Genomic DNA, 22,053 nt, shown 5'->3' with positions numbered 1-22,053 from the left:
ACTCTACATCATTAGGTTATATATTATCGCTTTATACCTATAGAATGTGATGTATATGCATGGTTTTAGTTGATGGGTGGCTTTATCTTATCAGGCTGAGGGACTACTTAGAACTTGGTGGTGATCTTGTGTGACATATCTATGTCTAGATCCAGATCTAGAGCTCTTTGTCTCCTTTGTTTATAAGTGGTGTCACTAATGATTTTAAAATGGAAAACAAGCAACGTGAATCATTGTGTGTTTTCCAGTGGGTAATGACTCATAGTCATAAAGCCCAAAGACACAGGAGGGCAGGATAAAAACTGTAGATTCAAATAACTGCTAGGCTTATTAAGTACTTACTGTAAGTTGTGTGCAGGGCTCAGGACTTCACATAGATGACCTTATTTAACAGCCAGAGCTGGGTACCATTATTATCCCCATTTCATGTATGAGGAGAGTAGAAGCTTAGGGAAGTTAGTTAATTTGGAGGATCTGCAATTCAAATCTCAATAATTTAACATGAGAGGCAACCTCTCAGTCATTATATTGTTCTGCCTGGAAGTAGGACTTTGAAACATCTGTATCAAAACCAGGGAACATTCCAAGAAGGGGAACTGAAGTCTGATGCAGTCTGTTGCTTTCTTTCCTCCCTCTGAGTCTATGCATGAGAGAAAAACACATTTTTGTGTTAAAAAAATCTGAATTTGGGGATTCATGCAGGCTCATAAATATGTTTCCAATTATATTAATACTTATATAGAAACAAATCTTGATGATTTTCTGGTGTTATACTTTGCAGTCTAGTCAGTAAACTTTCTATCCATTCAAGGGACTAAGTTACTATATAACTGATTTTGTATAAATTATCAAATGATAATTTTTATTAAAACTCTTTTGAGGACAGAGTCTGAGGTTTTCTTGTTCACCACTGTATTCACAGCTCCCTGGCACAATACTCAGTGCATGGTAGACACTCAAAATGTATGCTACTTTAGTTAAAATGGTATGATGCAGTAGTGGAATGGACGTTGAATGAAATGTTAAAAGGTGTCCTTAGTATGGAATCTGTGAATCTCAATTTTCCTCATTTATGAAATAAGGATAATATTATTCTACTTATTTAAAAGAATTTTATGATGATCAGATGAAATCATATATATATATATATGTATATATGTGTGTGTGTGTGTATATATATATATGTGCTTTGTAAAACTGTAATGTAAGATACTAGTTCTTACATTACTAGTATGGGGCTGGGGCTAGTACTAGTACTAGGCTGTTACTAATACTAATGCTATTACTAATACTAGACTGGGGCTTCCCTAGTGGCTCAGGTGATAAAGAATCTGCCTGAAGTGCAAGAGACCTAGATTCGATCCCTGGATCAGGACGATCCCCTGGAAAAGGGAATGGCAACCCACTTCAGTATCCTTGCCTGGAGAATCCCATGGACAGAGCAGACTGGGGGGTCACAGTCCATGGGTTCCCAAAGAGTCTCACTTGACTGAGTGACTAATGCGTGAGATGCTGGTATCACTACTGGAATTAAATGTGTAGTGTTCAGGGGACTGTATTTAAAACATATATTTTCCCACAATTGTTTGGCTATAGTATAGACTTTATATTACATGTGAGTGATAAAACTGAATCATATGTTTTCCCCTTGGAACATGAGGAAAGTTGAAACTCAATAAAACTTTTGTGCTCGTCCTTGCTTAGGTCCCAGAGTTACCGTGTTTTCTGAGCATGTCACAGAGTCACATGGAAATGCATTCTGCAAGCATTTGAAAGAAGGATAGAAAGAATGACAGAAGGACCAGAAAAAGTTAAAAACCACATAATGAATAATATCTTATGTTATTTATCCAGAGAAAACAGAATTCAAGTTTGGAAGTCTTTTTTTCTTCCTCTCCGAATGTTGCCATATCTGTTTGGCTTAGAATGAGCAACATGTTAACAATTAAAAACAGATTAGTGCTAGAGTAAGAGTCCTTCACAGCAACCTCGGATTCCCTTTGGTTCTATGTAAGAAAGACTTCACTACCCTCATGGGCATAAGCTTCTCATTTTGAAAAATGCTTGGTTGAAATGTGCCCTGTGATCCTGAGTATTCTCCTTATTAATGTACCTCATATATTGGATGTGTTGTCGAGTTTATTTGGGCCCTCTCTAAGTGTTAGCAGTGAAATTATCTTGGATTGCTTTCTTTCAAGCATGGCTCTTTCATCACTGCTGGATCAGAGGTTTTCATTGCCAAATGACAGGACCACATATGTCGGGTATTTTCAGGCAGCAATAGATGGTGATGCAGCAAGGGAAGGAAATAAAGCCCTAGGTTTTGGTAATGTACTGAATGGCTTACTGCTTTTTCCAAGAAACCGTTCCAGAAACAAAATGTTTTCTCGTGAGTTTAAATGAAAAGCAGATACAACAAAGGCTTTAAACTGAGAAATAATAGATTCATTGGCATCAGGTACTGAAGAAATTGCACATTATTTAGACTTCTCAAAAAAATTGGCTATGCTTGTTAGCTGGGGGTCCAAAAATTCTCTGGAAATTATTGTCTCTGTTAACCATAAAACTACTAAACAGTTTATTATTGTCAAATTCACTTAAAATGAATAACCTTGATCTCTAAGTAATTCCCTTTGGGGAATCTCCTGCGGTAAGAATGTATTTTAGAAGTCCATTGCTAAGTATTTCAATAAATCAATATGATTGAGGAAAATTTGATATTCCTATGGAAATTTCCATGCTTTCATTGCTTTTTCCATATTACTAAGATTAGTGATTCCCATGCTAAAGGATGTGGGACTAACATTTTCTCAGTTTCAAGTATAGTTTATGAATACTGATGGAAAGAATGTTACTGTGGAAATTCATGTGTTTTCTTTATAAGCATTATCTATCTTCTTACTCTCCAAGTTTACCTTAAACTCCTGTCAACCTAAGTTAGTTCTGTTATCCAATCATAGACATAGTCTACATATTTACCATGAGAGGGATGCAGGCTCCAAATATTTGTTTAATGCAATTTTCTGATGGAAAAATAAAATTTTTGTTGAGATAATATACAGATGCTATAATACAGATTTTAGTGTTAGGTAAACAGCCATCCCAGGACCAAGGAGCTTCCTGGGACATAGGACAGTTCTCTGAAAACTTTAACAGTCATCCTGTGTATTAATAATATACATTAAAGATTATATGAAAAATACCTAACCCAATAGCAAAACATTAATTATGAAATATATATCCTAAACAGGTCTTCATTTTTTAAGGGATTGACAATAGGATTGAACTAATTCTTTGAAATATTGCTTATTTAATTGTTGATCATCTTAACAAAGAAATAATTGAATATTTCTGACTTTAAAAATATAATTTAGTTATTTATTTATAGATATCTAGAAGCACAAGCTGGAATCAAGATTGCTGGGAGAAATATCAATAACCTCAGATATGCAGATGACATCACCCTTATGGCAGAAAGTGAAGAGGAACTAAAAAGCCTCTTGATGAAAGTGAAAGTGGAGAGTGAAAAAGTTGGCTTAAAGCTCAACATTCAGAAAACTAACAGCATGGCATCTGGTCCCATCACTTCATGGGAAACAGATGGGGAAACAGTGGAAACAGTGTCAGACTTTATTTTTGGGGGCTCCAAATCACTGCAGATGGTGACTGCAGCCATGAAATTAAAAGACACTTACTCCTTGGAAGGAAAGTTATGACCAACCTAGATAGCATATTGAAAAGCAGAGACATTACCTTGCCAACAAAGGTCCATCTAGTCAAGGCTATGGTTTTTCCAGTGGTCATGTATGGATGTGAGAGTTGGACTGTGAAGAAAGCTGAGCGCCGAAGAACTGATGCTTTTGAACTGTGGTGTTGGAGAACTCTTCAGAGTACCTTGGACTGCAAGGAGATCCAACCAGTCCATTCTGAAGGAGATCAGCCCTGGGATTTCTTTGGAAGGAATGATGCTAAAGCTGAAACTCCAGTACTTTGGCCACTTTATGCAAAGAGTTGACTCATTGGAAAAGACTCTGATGCTGGGAGGGATTGGGGGCAGGAGGAGAAGGGGACGACAGAGGATGAGATGGGTGGATGGCATCACTGACTCGATGGACGTGAGTCTGAGTGAACTCTGGGAGTTGGTGATGGACAGGGAGGCCTGGTGTGCTGCGATTCATGGGGTGGCAAAGAGTCGGACACGACTGAGTGACTGAACTGAACTGATATTTAGCCTAGATTTTACTCTGTTCAAGATACAGAATTTGTTGTAAACTCCTTATATTATTTCTTAGTTTTCATTAAAACATGAACTTACTGACCAAGAACCTCATTAAGAAATATTTTTTGATCATTCATTTTCCAGTTTCTTATTTTATAGTTTGAGATATTTACTTTGAGAAGTCACGAAACATATTTCTACTTCTTTGTAAGTCTGTAAGTTCCCCTTGTACTGTTTTACTGAGAACCTGAGTGACAAGATACATTTTGTTAACACTCCTTGCTCCTTTTCCTTTTCCCAGAGCTCTGGCTTGTGAAACAGGCTTGATGGATGTTGCCTTTCTCTTATAGATAACTCTGCTCCCTCTCATGAAATGTTGTAATCCAACACTCCAAGGAGCTTGAAATATCCCAAATAGTGAACATTTTAAGATTCATTTCAGTGAGACATAGTATATGAGGCAAAGAATACCTACCAGATTTCTGGAGACTTTGAGCTTGGAGGAACTATCTCAGATAAAAAAACTCTCCTTTCTTAAATTTTAACCTGAAGGGCTTTCCTTCTTTCGGTGTTGCAAAGAATCAATTTTATCCTGCAGGAGTAAACTGGCCATAATATTGAACGTAAAAGGTTATAAAAGCTCATTAATTCACTCTGATTATAACTAATAGTCCCATTGTAGGGGGCACACCTAACTGGTCCATTTATTCCTGCTGATCAGACATGGAAACCACAAATGTGTTGAACGCCCATTTCGTTCCTGAAGGTGCCAAAGGAAAATAAAAATGGAATTAATATTGCTAAGTGAGCTCTCTAAAACAGAGCCACAAGACCCCTGAGGAAATATGACTTATGCATATCTCAGCTGAGATGAAAACTGACCTTGGACCACTTACTGTCTTAACGTAGGCATCCAGAACACCTGCCCAAAGTTCCAGAAGCCAAGACACTTACCAAACCCCTACCCTAAACAGCTCATGACAGCCTGTCTCTTAAGGACAAATGTTTCCTTTCTTGTGTCAGAGTATAAACTCGTGACTTTTGCCTTTATAAGCCCCTTACTTTCTCTCTTTCCCAGAACATTCTTTCAATTTTACTCATACCTGTATCTCCCCAATTGCAACTTTTAAGACTCCAAATAAACTTTTTCTTATTTTTTGCAGTGTTCTGTGTGGTTTTGCTTTGTTTTTAGTGTTTTTTTTTTAATGTGTTTTTTTTTGTTTGTTTGTTTTTGGTTATCAAAGGAAATGAGAAGAAATGGAAGGTCTCCCCTTTAGGAATTTATGGAAATAGATGTTCTAATATTATACTCAACATTCAGAAAACTAAGATCGTGGCATCTGGTCCCATCACTTCATGGCAAATAGATGGGGAGACAATGGAAACAGTGACAGGCTTTATTTTTTTGGACTCCAAAATCACTGCAGATGGTGACTGCAGCCATGAAATTAAAAGACGCTTGCTCCTTGGAAGAAAAGCTAAAAGCAGAAAAGCTGTAAAAATCAGAGACATTACTTTGCCAACAAAGGTCCATCTAATCAAAGTTATTGTTTTTTCAGTAGTCATGTATGGATGTGAGAGTTGGACTATAAAGAAAGCTGAGCACTGAAGAATTGATGCTTTTGAACTGTGGTGTTGGAGAAGACTCCTGAGAGTCCCTTGGATTGCAAGGAGATCCAACCAGTTCATCCTAAAGGAAATCAGTCCTGAATATTCATTGGAAGGACTGATGCTGAAGCTGAAACTCCAATACTTTGGCCACCTCACGTGAAGAACTGACTTATTTGAAAAGACCCTGATGCTGGGAAAGATTGAAGGCGGGAGGAGAAAGGGACGACAGGATGAGATGGTTGGATGGCATCACCGACTCGATGGACATGAGTTTGAGTAAGCTCCAGGCTTACTCAAACTCATGTTGGTGATGGCCAGGAAGGCCTGGTGTGGTGCAGTCCATGGGGTTGCAGAGTCAGACACGACTGAGTGACTGAACTGAACTGAATATTATATGACAGGAGATGGCCATATTAATGGATAGAATTAGTTGTAACCAATTTTTCCTTCCTTGTGTAGATCATATGGGCTGTTTTGCCATACTGCACAGAATCAAAGCCTCAGCTGCCCTCTGTGGTCTTCTTTTCTTCTTCATTCTTTAACAGTGAGTGTACAAAAAGGGCAAAGGCTATAAAAATGCAATAGGTATAATAATAATTATTATTTTTTTAAAAGGCAAAGAGTTGAACTGCATGTCATATACAGTGTCAGATGAAATCTTGCTTTCAGTAAGAACTATTATCATTTCCTTTTTAGGTCCTATGTAGGATAAAATCTCAGTGTATATCAATATACATGTGTACATATTTATGTTCATGTATGTTAAGTTGCTTCAGTTGTGTCCAACTCTTTGCAACCTTATGGACTGTGGCTTGCCAGGCTCCACTGTCCATAGAACACTTCAGGCAAGAATACTGGAGTAGGTTGCCATGCCCTCTTCCAGGGGATCTTCCCCACCCAGGGATCAAACCAGTGTCTCTTAAATTTCCTGCATTGGCAGGCAGGTTCTTTACCACTAGCTCTACCTGGGAATCCCATATATTTATGTATATGTGTGTATATATATATATACACACACACACACATATATACATATAGAAAGATTTATATCTCTCTCTATATATAACTTGGAGAAGGCAATGGCACCCCACTCCAGTACTCTTGCCTGGAAAATCCCATGGACGGAGGAGCCTGGTAGGCTGCAGTCCATGGGGTCACTAAGAGTTGGACATGACTGAGCGACTTCATTTTCATTTTTCACTTTCATGCATTGGAGAAGGAAATGGCAACCCACTCCAGTGTTCTTGCCTGGAGAATCCCAGGCTCAGTTGTGTCCGACTCTTTGCGACCCCATGAATCGCAGCACGTCAGGCCTCCCTGTCCATCACCAATTCCCAGAGTTCACTGGACTCATGTCCATTGAGTCAGTGATGACATCCAGCCATCTCATCCTCTGTCGTCCCCTTCTCCTCCTGCCCCCAATCCCTGCCAGCATCAGAGTCTTTTCCAATGAGTCAACTCTTTGCATGAGGTGGCCAAAGTACTGGAGTTTCAGCTTCAGCATCATTCCTTCCAAAGAAATCCCAGGGCTGATCTCCTTTAGAATGGACTGGTTGGATCTCCTTGCAGTCCAAGGGACTCTCAAGAGTCTCCTTCAACACCACAATTCAGAAGCATCAATTTTCGGCGCTCAGCCTTCTTCACAGTCCAACTCTCACATCCATACATGACCACAGGAAAAACTATAGCCTTGACTAGACGAACCTTTGTTGGCAAAGTAATGTCTCTGCTTTTGAATATGCTATCTAGGTTGGTCATAACTTTCCTTCCAAGGAGTAAGCATCTTTTAATTTCATGGCTGCAGTCACCATCTGTAGTGATTTTGGAGCCCCAAAAATAAAGTCTGACACTGTTTCCACTGTTTCCCCATCTATTTCCCATGAAGTGGTGGGACCGGATGCCATGATCTTAGTTTTCTGAATGTTGAGCTTTAAGCCAACTTTTTCACTGTCCACTTTCACTTTCATCAAGAGGCTTTTGAGTTCCTCTTCACTTTCTGCCATAAGGGTGGTGTCATCTGCATATCTGAGGTTATTGATATTTCTCCCGGCAATCTTGATTCCAGCTTGTGTTTCTTCCAGTCCAGCGTTTCTCATGATGTACTCTGCATATAAGTTAAACAAACAGGGTGACAATATACAGCCTTGATGTACTCCTTTTCCTATTTGGAACCGGTCTGTTGTTCCATGTCCAGTTCTAACTGTTGCTTCCTGACCTGCATACAAATTTCTCAAGAGGCAGATCAGGTGGTCTGGTATTTCCATCTCTTGAAGAATATTCCACAGTTTATTGTGATCCACACAGTCAAAGGGTTTGGCATAGTCAATAAAGCAGAAATATATGCTTTTCTGGAACTTTCTTGCTTTTTCCATGATCCAGCGGATGTTGGCAATTTGATCTCTGGTTCCTCTGCCTTTTCTAAAATAACTATATTTTAATATCACATGTAATTATATTTTAAATACTTTAGTGTTAATTATATTTTAAGTATTTCAGTTTTATGTTTTTGGAAATTTAATATTTTAATATTCATATTATAGTACATATTTGTCCAATGGGAAAAGACACTTTCTAAGTCTATCACAAATAGTTTTTCATCACACTAATTTATATCTACAGATCTGGCTATGGGTATATTCCTCAAGTCTAAAATAGAGAAATAGATAGGTAATCTTCTGTAAGGAAATAAAGCTGGTTACTAACTCTCAGCAGTATTTCATGAAGCCTTTCCTACTAAAATAATTCAGTTGTCTCTGCATGATTTCTCCCTGACAGTTGCATAAGAAATGTTACCTGTTTTTGCCTTCTGAAGAGTAAATTTGAGTTTTTCTCTTTGGGCAGTAATGGGAAAACTAGGAAATGTGGATTTTAATCCCTAATGACCACCCTTAAGGTCATTCTTTTTTAATGGTTAATAATCTTCCTTATAGTCTTAAGCATTATATAACAAGCTATGTATACCCCAAGAAATGTAAATCATACACTGTCTTTATTTAGAATGAAAACATCTTTCCTCTTTAGCAAATTGTGCTTTCACCTCATGTACTAAATTATTCATTCCCACCTGTCAGCAGTTTCTCAAATGGAGCCATGGAGGTAGCCTGAAGTGGTCAATGGTTAGCTGTTCTCTGGACAGTTATGAATATACAGTGTGTATAGCTCAGTACCCATGATCAAGGACACAGAGCCAAAAGTAATTATCCATCAGGGCTGTGCAAGAGTAAAAGTTGGCTAAAAAGGCAGTAAATAAGCATGACCTTTCCTTCTGATGGCATCTTTTTTCAGGCATACTGTTTCCAAAGAAAGGGTAATAGTTCTTCACCAGACTTTAATACTAAAGCAAATTAACCATCCTTTACTTGTGGGGCCCAGAGAAAAGAATTCTGAGTCTTTCTCCCTTACTTGTTTGGATAAATGAAGTAGACATGAGAGATGTCTAAGAATATCTCTTTCAGAATTTCTGTTGAGAAAGAAAATCGGAAGAATTTGACATCTTTGCTAGTGAAATACATAAAAGCAGCACTGGAGGAAGTGGTCCCTAATTGGTCCTGAGTCTTTCATGCCTTCTCAGCTTCTACTGAGCTTGCAGAAGAACCTGCTGTTCTTTGACAAATAAAAATTGTATGTGTTTACATTGTACAACATGATTCTTAAAGATGTACAATGTGATGATTTATTATATGTATACATTGTGAAATAATTGCCATAATGTTGTTAATTAACATGTCCATTACCTCCCATAATTACTGTTTGTATATGTGTTTATATATGTGTGGTATAGTAACAAATTTCAAATACACAATTCTCAAATTTCTTAGCATCTACTATATTGGCAATTGTAAATAATACAATTTTATTAACTACATTCATATATGGACTTGGAGAAAATACTTGCAAAACATACACTTGATAAGGGGTTAATATCCAAAATTATATAAGGAACTTATACAACTCAAATAACAAGGACAACAAAATGAAATAACTTGATTGAAAAAGGGCCAAAAGACCTGAATTGATGTTTTTCAAAGAAGACATACAGATGGCCAACAAGTACGTGAAAAGATGCTCAGCATTACTTATTATGAGGAAAATGCAACTCAAAGCCACAATGAGGTATCACCTCACAACTGCTAGAATGGCTATTATCAAGAAGCCTAGAGATAACACATGTTTGCAAAGATGTAAAGAAAAGGGAACACTTGTGCCCTGTTGGTGGGAATATAAATTAGTGCAGTCACAATGGAAAACATTATGGAGGTTTCGCCAAAAACTAAAAATAGAACTACCATATGATCCAGCCATTCTTTTGCTGGGTATGTATCCAAAGGTAATACTATTCTTTGAATGTGCCAAGATCCCGTGCTGAGCCTCAGAAACTGCGTTTGCTGTTCTTTCTGCCAGGAACGTTCCCGCTCCAAATCTCAGACTGGAGGCCTTGCCTTGTAGACCACACTATTGGCTTTACTGTTTCCACTAGAACACTTAATGACTTAAGTCTGAGATTACACAGTTGTATCCACTCACTGGTTTAGTATGTCTCGGCCACTAGAACTTAAGTTCCACTTGAGCTGGAGCTTTGTTCAACTTATGACTATATCCCTGTCATATACACTTCAAATGCTTGACAAATGCTTGTTGATGAATGAGTGATTGAGTTTAAAGTAGAAAATGTCATATAGCTCTTTCAGCATACGAAGGAAAAACTTATTTTTCAAGTTAGAAGCACAGAGAATCTGTTTCTGGCTTAACACATGCCAAGATCAGGTGAGAAATTGCAAATTGCTTATAATAGATACTTGATGGGAAGTTGTATTGGAACAAAAGTCCAACTGGGGAAGAAAATGACTCTCTTCCTAAACTCCTAAGATCTAAATCAGAAGCAGATCCTGGGTATAACGCTTCCTATGCCAGCAATCAATGTCATCATCATCACTACCGGAACACATGTGTTTTGACCAGTGAAACTGTGCATCTCTTCTAGTGATACCTACAGGCAGCGAGGGAGAAGCAGTGGTGACTGCAAATTAGAAGAGCATGAGAAACAACATAGAGATTATGGGGCCGTCTTGGCTCTAAGGGACTTTTCAGTCTCATTTTAGTTAATCTCGAAAGAGCATATCAGTGACAACTCACTATTTCTTGAAAATATTCTTCCCTCTTGCCTTCTGTGAAGATAAAGTTTTCTGATGTTTGTCTCTTGCCCTTTTCCAATTCCGCTTCTCTTGTCTTCCCCTTAAAAATTAGTGTTTATCAGAATTCTACCCTCTGTTCTCTTCTCATTCAAGTCCTACCTAATAGCCTCCCTGTCATCTTCATGCTAATGATAATTCCTTAACATATGCCTCTAGCATTGACATTTCTTTCAATTCCTAGGCTCAAATGTGCAACAGTTCCTTGATATCTTTGCATGGATTTTCTTTAGGTACTTCAAGACTATGATGTCTCAAACCAAATCTGTTATATTGTTTCTTCTCCTTCTTTTCTCATTTTATTTTCTAGTCCACTTCAAGGAGCTATCTGCTTCTTAGCCCATATCTCACTAGCTGACTTCTTGTTTTTCCCCTCCTTACCTTATTCTCAGTCACTCTGAAGTTTAGACTTTCATCATTTCCTATGTTGGCTAATGTAATAACCAGCATGGCTTCTGATGTCATTAATTCATTTCCCTTTCCTGCAAACTCCTTGCTTTTTATTCCCCTGGAAGAGATTACCAGTTTCTCTCTGAAGGCATACAAATTTTCCTTAAATCTTGTTCCCAAATATCTTTCTAGCTCGATGTGCCTCATAGTCTGACACGCAGTCAAACCATTTGCGCCCCTTGGGTATCCCTGTGTCTGTCTCCTTCGTGCCTTTAATCACACCTGTCTCAGTCTAAGTGCCTTCCTTTGATTCTTTACATTAAAAAAAAATCCCATTCATTCTCTGAGATGATGCTTAAACATCTAACTATGAAGCTTCCCTGTGCACTCTGAGAGCTCATGTCTCTTTCTCCACTTATTGAATTCTACCTTATGTTAGGATGACTTTCACCCTCACTAGATGGCAGTCCCCATTCAGATCAGCTGCCTTACCTGTTTCTCTGATTCCCTTCTTAGTGTCTTCTCGTATAGTGTCTTAAATATAATAGACATTAAATGCTCCTTAAAAATGACATTATGTTGTATGTCTTGGGCTCATAGTAAAGTGCCCATTCTAAGTGATGGCTGATAAGCAACTGAAGGTTCATTGTCTCATATTTGTAGGATGCCTTCATAAGCTCTCCATGTTTGGCAAGGTGTTTCAGACATGGGCTATGAGATTAAGCAGATGTGGGCTTGAATCTAGCCTTACCACAGACTAGTTCTGAAACCTTGGGCAAATTACTCACCTCTTGTAAGCTTCAATTCATTTACACACAAATGGAGCATAATAATATTAGATAAGAATATCTGAAGTAGGGGGGTTGTTAGGACTGGTGAAGTATGAATATAAAGTGCTTAGCACAGTGACTAGCCCGTAGAAATCATTTCAATAGAAATGACATTATTTCAAGCTTCTAAATAGTTACACACAGTCCAAAGATATCTTCATATTGAATGTTAGTGGGGAGCATACTTTCTGTCTTCAGAATTAGATCAGATGTGTCTCACAATACAAAGTCTTTGGTTGTATAATTTCTTAATATGCTTCTTGTTACTCTTGCCTTTTGTCTGTGGTCTTTTGAAAAGGCAAGACAAACAAGTATAAACATTATTCATGGCATAAACAATGCTCATCAATGATATGAAAACAAAACATTTGTGACCTGATGTGGATTACAAAGACAACACACCAGAATCACCAAGATTGTCCTTTTTACTTTCTTTTTGAACAGCCATTTAAAGCTAAATTAATTTAGATTGCTGAAATATAATCTTGGCTCCAGTTTCTGGCATTCCTAAAGCCTAACAAAATTGCAGTTTAATTGGCTTCCCTGACTTTGGCAATAAATGGTATAATAGATTTTACTTAGGAAATCCTGACATTTCCAAAAGAATCATGATTTTTATTTTTAACAATCTGTAAAAGACCATGCTTAAGCCTAGGAAGAGAGAGAGAGGAGAGAGGGAATCATGAGAGAAGTATATAGTCTGGCTCTGGACAAGTATAATTTTTGGACAAGAAATTGGACTGAGGTGGTGTTTGTAAGACAATTTAAGCTTCATGAAAGAAAACTGGCATTACAAACAAAGCATTATTATCTGCATATGTGTTTATGTGGCATCTACCAATATGCTGTAAAAGAATTTAGAAAGAGATATTAAATTGATATTATTGAACATGAGTGGGTATCAGCTTAACACTCTGAGGAACACTGTATGCTGGAGTTTCTAAGGAGTCTCCAGAGCTGTTTAGTCAAGTCCTCTTCTCGGCCCGGAAATACACCGAAGGTCTACAAGAAGATGGCTTATCTGGGGTCATCTAAAGGTTTTCCACAGGTAAAATCTGTTGGTTGACCTCAGTGAGAAATAATCTTTGCTGGGAAAAATGTGTTCACCTCCTGAAAATGCTAGCTCTCTTTTAGTTATCATCAATGTGAGGTTACTATTTTTGTGCCTCTCTTACCTGAACACCACTGTCTTATTTGTACACACACTTAGAAATTGCTATTAAAAAGTAACTAGAGGGACTTCCTTGACAACCCAGTGTTTAGGACTCTGTGCTTCCAATGCAGGGGCCCCGGATTTGATCCCTGGTCAGGGAGCTAGATCCCACATGCCACAACTAAGAGTCTGCATGCCACAGCTGAAGATCCTTCATGGCACAACCAAGACCCAGCACTGTCAAATAAATCAATATTCAAAAAGGAGCTAGACTTTGGTGTTCATTTCACAATATATATGTATATCGATTAATTACATTGTACACTGCAACTCATATAATGTTATACATTAAGTATATCACAATAAAAAAAAGTAATGTATGTGCATGCAAATAGCTAAAACAGATGAATATATTTACATGGAAATGGGAAGTTTTCCCTTTCTCTACCCTTTTCTTACTCCTCAGGGAAAACTTTTTGATCTCAGGATCCTTTTAGACTCCTAGTAGTTATTGAAGCCCCCAAAGAGCATTTGCTAATATGCTAACCATATGGATGTTTATCGTATTAGAAACTGAGAAGGTTATAAAATATTTATTTATTAATTCATTTTAAACATTAATGATAAACCCATTGCCTATTAACATTAGACATACCACTTAATGAAAAATATCAAAAAAGATCTTCCGTGATAGTGAGAAGAATGGTATTGTTTGTTTCTGTACATCTCTTTAATGTCTGGATGAATACAGACGAGGGTCCTCACCTCTGCTTCTGTGTTCCGTCTGTCGTAATATTACACATTATGTGGCCGCTAGAGAAATCCACTGTGCCATGATGTTAAAGTAAGACTGGAAAAGGCAACATTTTGGTATCATCAGGAATATAGTTTTGACCTTGTGGATTCCCTGAAAAAAAGTCTGTGGATTCCATGGGTTCTGAACCATATTTGGAGAATTGCTATCTCAGACAAAGTCATTTTGAGCGTTTCTGGATTTGTCTTTTCTGATAATGAATTATCAGTATTAAAGATAATGCTTATACCTTTAGTTCTTTACTTTCTAGTTACATTTGTATCTGATCACTCCTCACTCCTTAAGTTGTCTCCTGATCATTGTTAGACATTTCTCTCTCCTTCCAACTATACAAGATAAACACTTTGGTGTGCTTACGTGTTCCCCATCCTCCATCTCTTTTTCTTTCTCTTTTCAAAATCAGCCAACTGTACGAGTACTTTACATGGTTAAGTTTTACAACTTTTGAATTCTTTGCCATTGTTGTAAATAGAGATTTCATGTCATTTCTTTAAATTGAATTTAAAATGGAAACTGATAAGAAGCATGTAAAATATGACAATTGTGTAGGTATTTCTATGTGTAGAAATCCACAGAAAAAGAAACAGGATCTTACACCCCTAAATCTGTACTGTTTGGAAGCTCTGAGCACAAAAGTCAAGTAAATTGTCTTTTTCAGATGCTTATTGCTCCCCAAATGACTTTTTTTTTTAGTGGCTCTGTGGGGCTTATGGGATCCTAGCTCCCTCATAAGGGATGGGACCTGAGCCCTCAGCCACGGCAGTGCGGAGTCTTAACCACTGAACCACCAGGGAATTCCCAAACAATGACATTTTAATATGCTTCTTACTTGCATCATAAATTTCTTCTACGGTTTTAAATTCTTTTTAGAATTTCTAAATGCCTTTCATTTTTTTTTTTTCAGAAAAGAACTTCTTTATAAACTGTGTTCCTAGAATAATTCAATTTCTTCTTAATAACTATACCATTTGTTAGATACATCTATATGGGTCCCCGGAGAAGGCAATGGCACTCCACTCCAGTACTCTTGCCTGGAAAATCCCATGGATGGAGGAGCCTGGTAGGCTGCAGTCCATGGGGTCGTGAAGAGTCGGACACGACTGAGGGACTTCACTTTCACTTTTCACTTTCATGCATTGGAGAAGGAAATGGCAACCCACTCCAGTGTTCTTGCCTGGAGAATCGCAGGGATGGTGGAGCCTGGTGGGCTGCCGTCTATGGGGTCGCACAGAGTCAGACACGACTGAAGTGACTTAGCAGCATATGGGTCCCAGGCCTGCTGTAGAGGCTTCCTTCTGGGTTCTTTTTGATTGTATGTCTTCCTTTTTTGGTTTCCTTTTTAATTTAACTGTAATCTATCTTCAAGTAATTTTTTTTTTTTTCACAGAAAGGTAGATAAACCTACTGATTATTTGTATATACAAAAAGTCTTTATAACTTCTTTACAGTTTGATTGGGTCTTTGGCTAGGTGCAGAATTCTAAGTGGAAAATAATTTTCTGTTTTATCTGAGAAGGTGTGCTTCGTTAGTTTCCAACATGCAGTGTGGCTAATGAGAAATGTGATATTTTTCTTCCTTGTGGGTTTGTTCCTCTGGATACTTTTTGGTCATTTTGTTAGTCTTACTATTCTGAAGTTTTGTGAAATGTTCCTAGGTGTGGGTGTGACTTCATTTATCCTGCTCTGCAACCAGTGATACAGTGTAATTTGAAGACTTTTGTTTTGGTTCTGATATTTTTTTTTCTTTTTAAAAATTGTTTCTTTCTCTTGATTTTATGTTTTATTTCTTCTGGAATGCTTATTAAGTAGAAATTGGATATCCTTGATTGATTCTATATATTTTGTCATTTTTCTCATATTTTTAATAATTATACCTTTTTTTCTTTACTTATACATTACCTTAGCTTTTTATTCTAACTTTCTAGTGAAAATTTATCTTGGCTGTCAGATTAGTATTTTCCAAGTGCTCTTTCTTCCTCATTATTCATTTTTAAGCTTTTTCTGTTATAAAACTTTTCTTGATATTGACAATATTAATTAAAAATTCTCTTGATTAGGTCTGAATTCTTTTTGTTTCCTCTGGGGTCAAATTTGTTTGTTCAGCTTGATCCTTTTCTTTGGTGTTGCTGGTCTTCCTCACATGTCTGATGACCTTGGTTTTCTGTTCATATCTGTGAATGCAAAGTTAAGGTTTGATTCATACAGATTAGTGGTTTGTTGTTTGTCTGACTTTCCTAGCCTGTTTCCTGAATGAGAGAGGTGACTGAGCTCTGTGTAACACGGGCAACTTGTTGACTGTTGATCTCACTTTAGGTTGTAGAGCCTTTGAAAGGGGAAAGTAGAATTCTCTACTCCCACTCTCACAAGACTTGCCAAAACAATGAGGGCTCTACTATGTAGTTCCAGTATCTGACTTGGAAGACTTAGTTCCTTTAAAGCAGATAGCTCAATTTCTTTACAGTACACTTTTCTGCTTTAGCTTGAGTACATATGACTCTGCTACACAGGAAGGGGTTGGACAGTCACTCGGTGAAGGCATTCTGCAAACAGTTCTTCAACCCATCATCTTGCTTTCTCTCCTTTTTTAATCTCTCTGTTTATTCTTACTTCTGCTTTATATTGGCTGCCTGGGTTAGGATAGGGCTGAAAAGAGAGTTCAGCAGTGAGGAATTCTATTCCACTGATGTTTTCTTTGGAGGATCCCTATACTTGTAATGCAATGTTCCTCAGTGTATTTTTGGCCCCAATTAAACAAGGTGGTCATTAGCTTTCCTTTCAGCCTGGTTTAAAAAGCATGTCTAGTCCCAATTCTCATTTCTACTTATACCTGAAGTAGACAGCTTTTGGAGTCTCAAAACACCAGATGGGAATGTAGGCAAGCACATCTAACTGACAGATTAATTGGTGAAACATCCTGCTGAAGAATTCTTAAACGGTTTGCCCTTTATGTTTCAAACATTATCTGAGGAAACCTGACACTGAGACCTGCAAACTTGGCTCCATTTGAGAGCGGTGTGGAATCCCCTAGAGGTACAGGGAGGCTCCAAAAGCAGTCCTTTGGAATATAAGCTGTGTTTTTGGGCAGAGAGAAAGAGTTCTACAGATTAATTAAAATGAAACAAACTGATTTAATGAATGCACACTTAAATTTTTATACCAGCCTTCTAAAATGACGCTGTGAATGATGTACTTAAGCGTTTACAGACAAAACACAAAAGTTTGCCAAATATTTTTAGGAAGCATTTAATGAGTGCCAGTACGCCTACAGGACACTGAAAAGAGGGTAACAAATGTTGCATTTAATGATGTCAGTAATAGTTTGTAAACCTCAGAGGTGACTTCACACCCAGAGGTTGCTTCACTGCCCAGAATGAAAAGCTATTTTCAAGGGAACTCCTGGCACCCGTTTTAATAATAAGAGTACTAAGCACATGGCCACACTCTGAGGTTTCGTGTGAAGGGCAGAAGTGGCAGCTGGTGAGTACATAAGCCTCTCACCTCTGGAGGTCTGAGTTTATAACTTAGCTTTGCTTTGGCCATGAGAAAAAATTTACTTGGTTCGTTCTCTCCCTGCTTAGCCTCATTAGAAAACCACCACACCATTTGGCTCGTTTTGCTCCAGCTGGCAGTGTCTGTTGAAGGGGAGGCCAGGGGTTGGGTAAGCAGGGCTCGCCTGAGGTGTCCTGGCTCCACAGGGTGGGATCGTGCCTGCCACCTGCCTGGACGTGTGCTTGCTGCAGGCCAAGTGCTATTAATCCTTTTCTGTCATGAACATGACATCCATGTCAAACTTTTCAAACTCTTCAAACCCATTCGTTAGGAATTTGCTCTTCTGAAGCTGGAATCGGCAAAGATGTAAAACCTGAGAGTAATTGGTAAGTAAAACTGTTGACTTTTCATCTCCCCACGACGTTGATGTCCACAGACTCCCTAACCATTTGTATGTTATGATTGGTTTTTGTTTGTAGGTTGGCAGTGAAGTGTGAGTGTTTAAGGTTTTCCATCTGAGACTAAAAATAATGGGAAGAGTGGAAGCCTTCTGAAACAGTTTAAAGGAAAACAAAGGATTTTCAGAGCTATATTAACAAGTTCTGCTTTTTCTGCATCATGAATCCTAAGGAACATCTCAATCCAACCACGATATGATTTTCTCAGAGTTTTGTATTTGAGATTTAAAGTTTTCTTATGAACTTTTGTGCTGACCATACCAGGATCCCTGCTCAGACCCAGGCAGGTAATTGCTTTCTGTCATTTTCTTCTTCAGTCACCACCCACCCCCCATCCTCTCTTGTCTCTGCCCAACTTGGCTGCTGTTCCTGAATGTAAGCACGCTGGCCTTTTCAGTTTTAAAACTGTCTCCAAATTAGCCTCGGGCCTTCTAAACTCTTATTAGGAATTAAAAATCTTTCTCTGGAAATAGAACAGAAAATTGCATGTTGTCATGAAGTCAGATCAAAGAACCAATGGGGGGGGGGTCTTTTTTTAAAATTTTGGGAAAAATTCAGGACAAATTAATTTCAGTATTTTAAGGGAATATACCCTGGTTGTCCCTTAACAGATGTGGTTTTAAGATAAGGGGTAATGGAGCTGTCATTCGCTTTGCTGGTCCAATTCTGCCCTTTGGGGAGGGAGAGCAGAAACATTTAAGAAGCTGAGATTCAAAGGGAGAGAACCACAGAGCATATGGTATCTCTGAGGTTACATTGCGTGATCCACTAGAGGCGAAGAAGAAAAGCTATAGGATGCTATAAGATGTGTTTCTACTAGCAATCTAAAGGTGTCTCTGAATGATATTTTCAAATTTCACCGTGGAGTAGAGAGTAGGTTAGAGGAACAATCAGTGTTCATTCCTTAAATGTCGCTTCCTTTACTAAACCTGTTGTTACCAAGAATCCCCCCAGGATTGCTCCTCCTCAGTTTTGAATCTCCATCTCTACCACATACTGATTCAACAAATATTTACTGAGCAGCATTTCTCTACTAGGCCCTGGTCGGAGTTCTGGGATACAGCGATAAGTGATGAGTAAAGTAAAGCTATGTGCTCCCCTGGGGGCTCAGTGGTAGAGAATCTGCCTGCCAGCGCATGAGATGTGGTTTCAACCCTTGTAGTGGGAAGACCTCCTGGACAAGGGAATGGCAACTCACTCCAGTGTTCCTGCTTGAGGAATCTCATGGACAGAGGAGCCTGGTGGGTTACAGTCCATGGGGTCACAAAGAGCTGGGTATGACTGAATGATTAAATGACAAAGTAGACATGGTCTCAGCCTGGAAGAAGCTTACATTCTAGTGGCAGAGACAGTTTATGTGTTCTCAGTTTCATCATCCTTGTAAGAGTCTTTCATCCTATTTGCAAGCTAACAAGTTAACCTGCTGGTCTTTCATGAATCTTGTCAGAAGAGATGAGATACCTGGATCAGAGGTAAAGGACTCATAGTAATAGGAATTGCAGGAGAGTCAGCATTTATGTGGGCTTCCTTGGTGGCTCAGAGGGTAAAGCATCTACTTGCAAGGCAGAAGACCTGGGTTCAGTTCCTGGGTCGGGAAGATCCCCTGGAGAAGGGAATGATAACCCACTCCAGTATTCTTGCCTGGAGATTTCCATGGACAGAGGAGCCTGGCAGGCTGCAGTCCATGTGGTCACAAAGAGTCAGACACAACTGAGTGACGAACACTTTCACTTTCCTCAAGGCCCACTTCCTGTAGGAATGTGAAGAAGGCCAGATGGTGCTTGGAGAAGCAGGTGAGGACTGCTGCTGTTTAGGAATTTAGGAGCCTGAGTCCACCATAATGGGCAGCAAGCATGCCTGGCCTTTATTTTGTGAGACATTATCTTTTATGATGCTGCAAAGCAAGCATGCATGCCCCTTCCCCCAGAGGCAGACCCTATCTCTGCCTTCCAAGGCTGTTCACAATATACACATCCTTGAAAAGGTGATCTGGAACAGAGAGCAGTGGGTGCCTCATTTGCAAGATGTGCAAAGACAAGGGAGACCCATGGAGAATTCCTTTCCAACAGTTCAGAGCCATGGCATGATTTGTCAGATTAGAGACGGCTCTGCCTACAGGGGTGAGAAGCAGTTTTTTCAGATGCTGCCTCCAGGGGCTTATGGAGGTAACCACAGTGCTAAATGGGCATGTACTTGGCTAGGACAGAGAGGGAACAGGGCTGAGCCAAGGATATTCTCAATGTGTCAATTCAGTTGGCAGCTTCCAGAAAACTTGCAGCCCTAAGACAGCATGAAACATTAGCTAGGCGTCTCATGGTTCCAAGGTTGGGCCGTAGGTGTCAGAGAGGCCGGACACCAGGTGATCAGGCAGCCACCCAGGGTGGTGGCTGAAGGACTTGGAGGAGAGATGAAGGCCAGGCACGGAAACATTGCATTAAAAAACCCCTGTTTATGATGTGAATTAAGTTAAATAAGTGTCTTATGTTGGCCAGGATATGTTTTGTTTGAGCCTGATATACAGGAATTTAGAAATAGCTATATGGATTTTCTTGAAGGCTGGTAAAAACAAAATGTGCTTCTAAGCTGCTTGCCAAGTTTCAGCCTTAGTCAATTTTTATGGATGAGTTTGAACCCCTAAAAAATAAATTTATAATAGAAGGGCTGATGTAGACATTGACTTAACTTGCAAAAATGTGCCTTGGAAGCTGAGACAGACAGACATGGAATTTTGTAGGAAGAATTTGATAAAGGTTCATTTGGTATGATGATAAGTTTGAAACAGTAGTAAAATGAAATAAAAATAAGAAAATATTACTGCTGGTGAGAAGGCCATATAAAATGAGTTATAATGTCTCAATCAGAAATCCAAGAATACAGGATGTATATTTCCTGAAATTTTCAGTGCATATCTTTCTGGAGTGACATATTAACCTAATGTAAATTGACATTATTGGACCTTCCTATCCGAATTCCTCCTCACTAATACTTTTAACAAAATAGTAGGTGTATAACTAATTTTCTAGGCTAGCTAGGAGAGAAGCTACGATGTCTTTGTTTAGTCTTATTTAAATTTTTCTTTTAATCCCTCTCCTGTATAGTTTCTGTGCCAAAGCTTGCCATATGTGTACTAGAAAAGAGTATTTGTGTTTAATTTTTTTAAATATCTACAAAGTGCTTTTGCTACATTGTTGTGTTTGATCCCATTTGTTCCTAAGAATTATTAATACACTTTGCATGAAAGTGTTAGTCACTCAGTCATGTCCTTCTCTTTGTGACTCCATGGACTGTAGCCCCCCAGTTCCTCTGTCCATGGGATTCTCCAGGCAAGAATACTGGAGGGGGTTGCCATTCCCTTCTCCAGGGGATCTTCCCAACCTAGGGATTGAACTCAGGTCTCCTGCATTGCAGGCAGATTCTTTCCTGTCTGAGCCATAGAGGAATTATCTCTCTTTTACAGATGGAGAATCTGAGACAGGTAGAACCTCAGGGATTGCCTAGAGCTATATCACTACTGAGAGCATATGGTAATGAATTGTCAAAAAATGTTCCAACTTGGTTCTTCCAACAACATTATTATGTAAGCAGTTCATTGTTGACATGGTAATTTCTAGTTTAGGTTACCATTACAATGGAATTAGCTCCATTAAAAAAGCAATAAAATATGTAAATACACAAACATCACACAGAAGTGTTTTCTGTGGTTCAGTTTTGCAAGAGAAAAATACACCAGTTCTGTCAATGCTTCAGAAAAAAAAAGAAAGAAAAGGAGAAAAGTAAGGGAAAAAAAGAGATGCCAGGTGATGTCAGAGATTCTTTTTGGACCTGGCCTATGAAAACTTAAGAAGTAGGGGCAAAACTGTTGGAATTCAGGTCACTTCCTACTTTAAGAAAGTATACATCC

Source organism: Bos indicus, chromosome 5, assembly GCF_029378745.1.
Source record: "Bos indicus isolate NIAB-ARS_2022 breed Sahiwal x Tharparkar chromosome 5, NIAB-ARS_B.indTharparkar_mat_pri_1.0, whole genome shotgun sequence".
Classification (NCBI taxonomy): Eukaryota; Metazoa; Chordata; class Mammalia; order Artiodactyla; family Bovidae; genus Bos; species Bos indicus.
The sequence above is the reverse complement of the archived record's forward strand: the minus strand, read 5'-3'. Positions refer to the sequence as shown.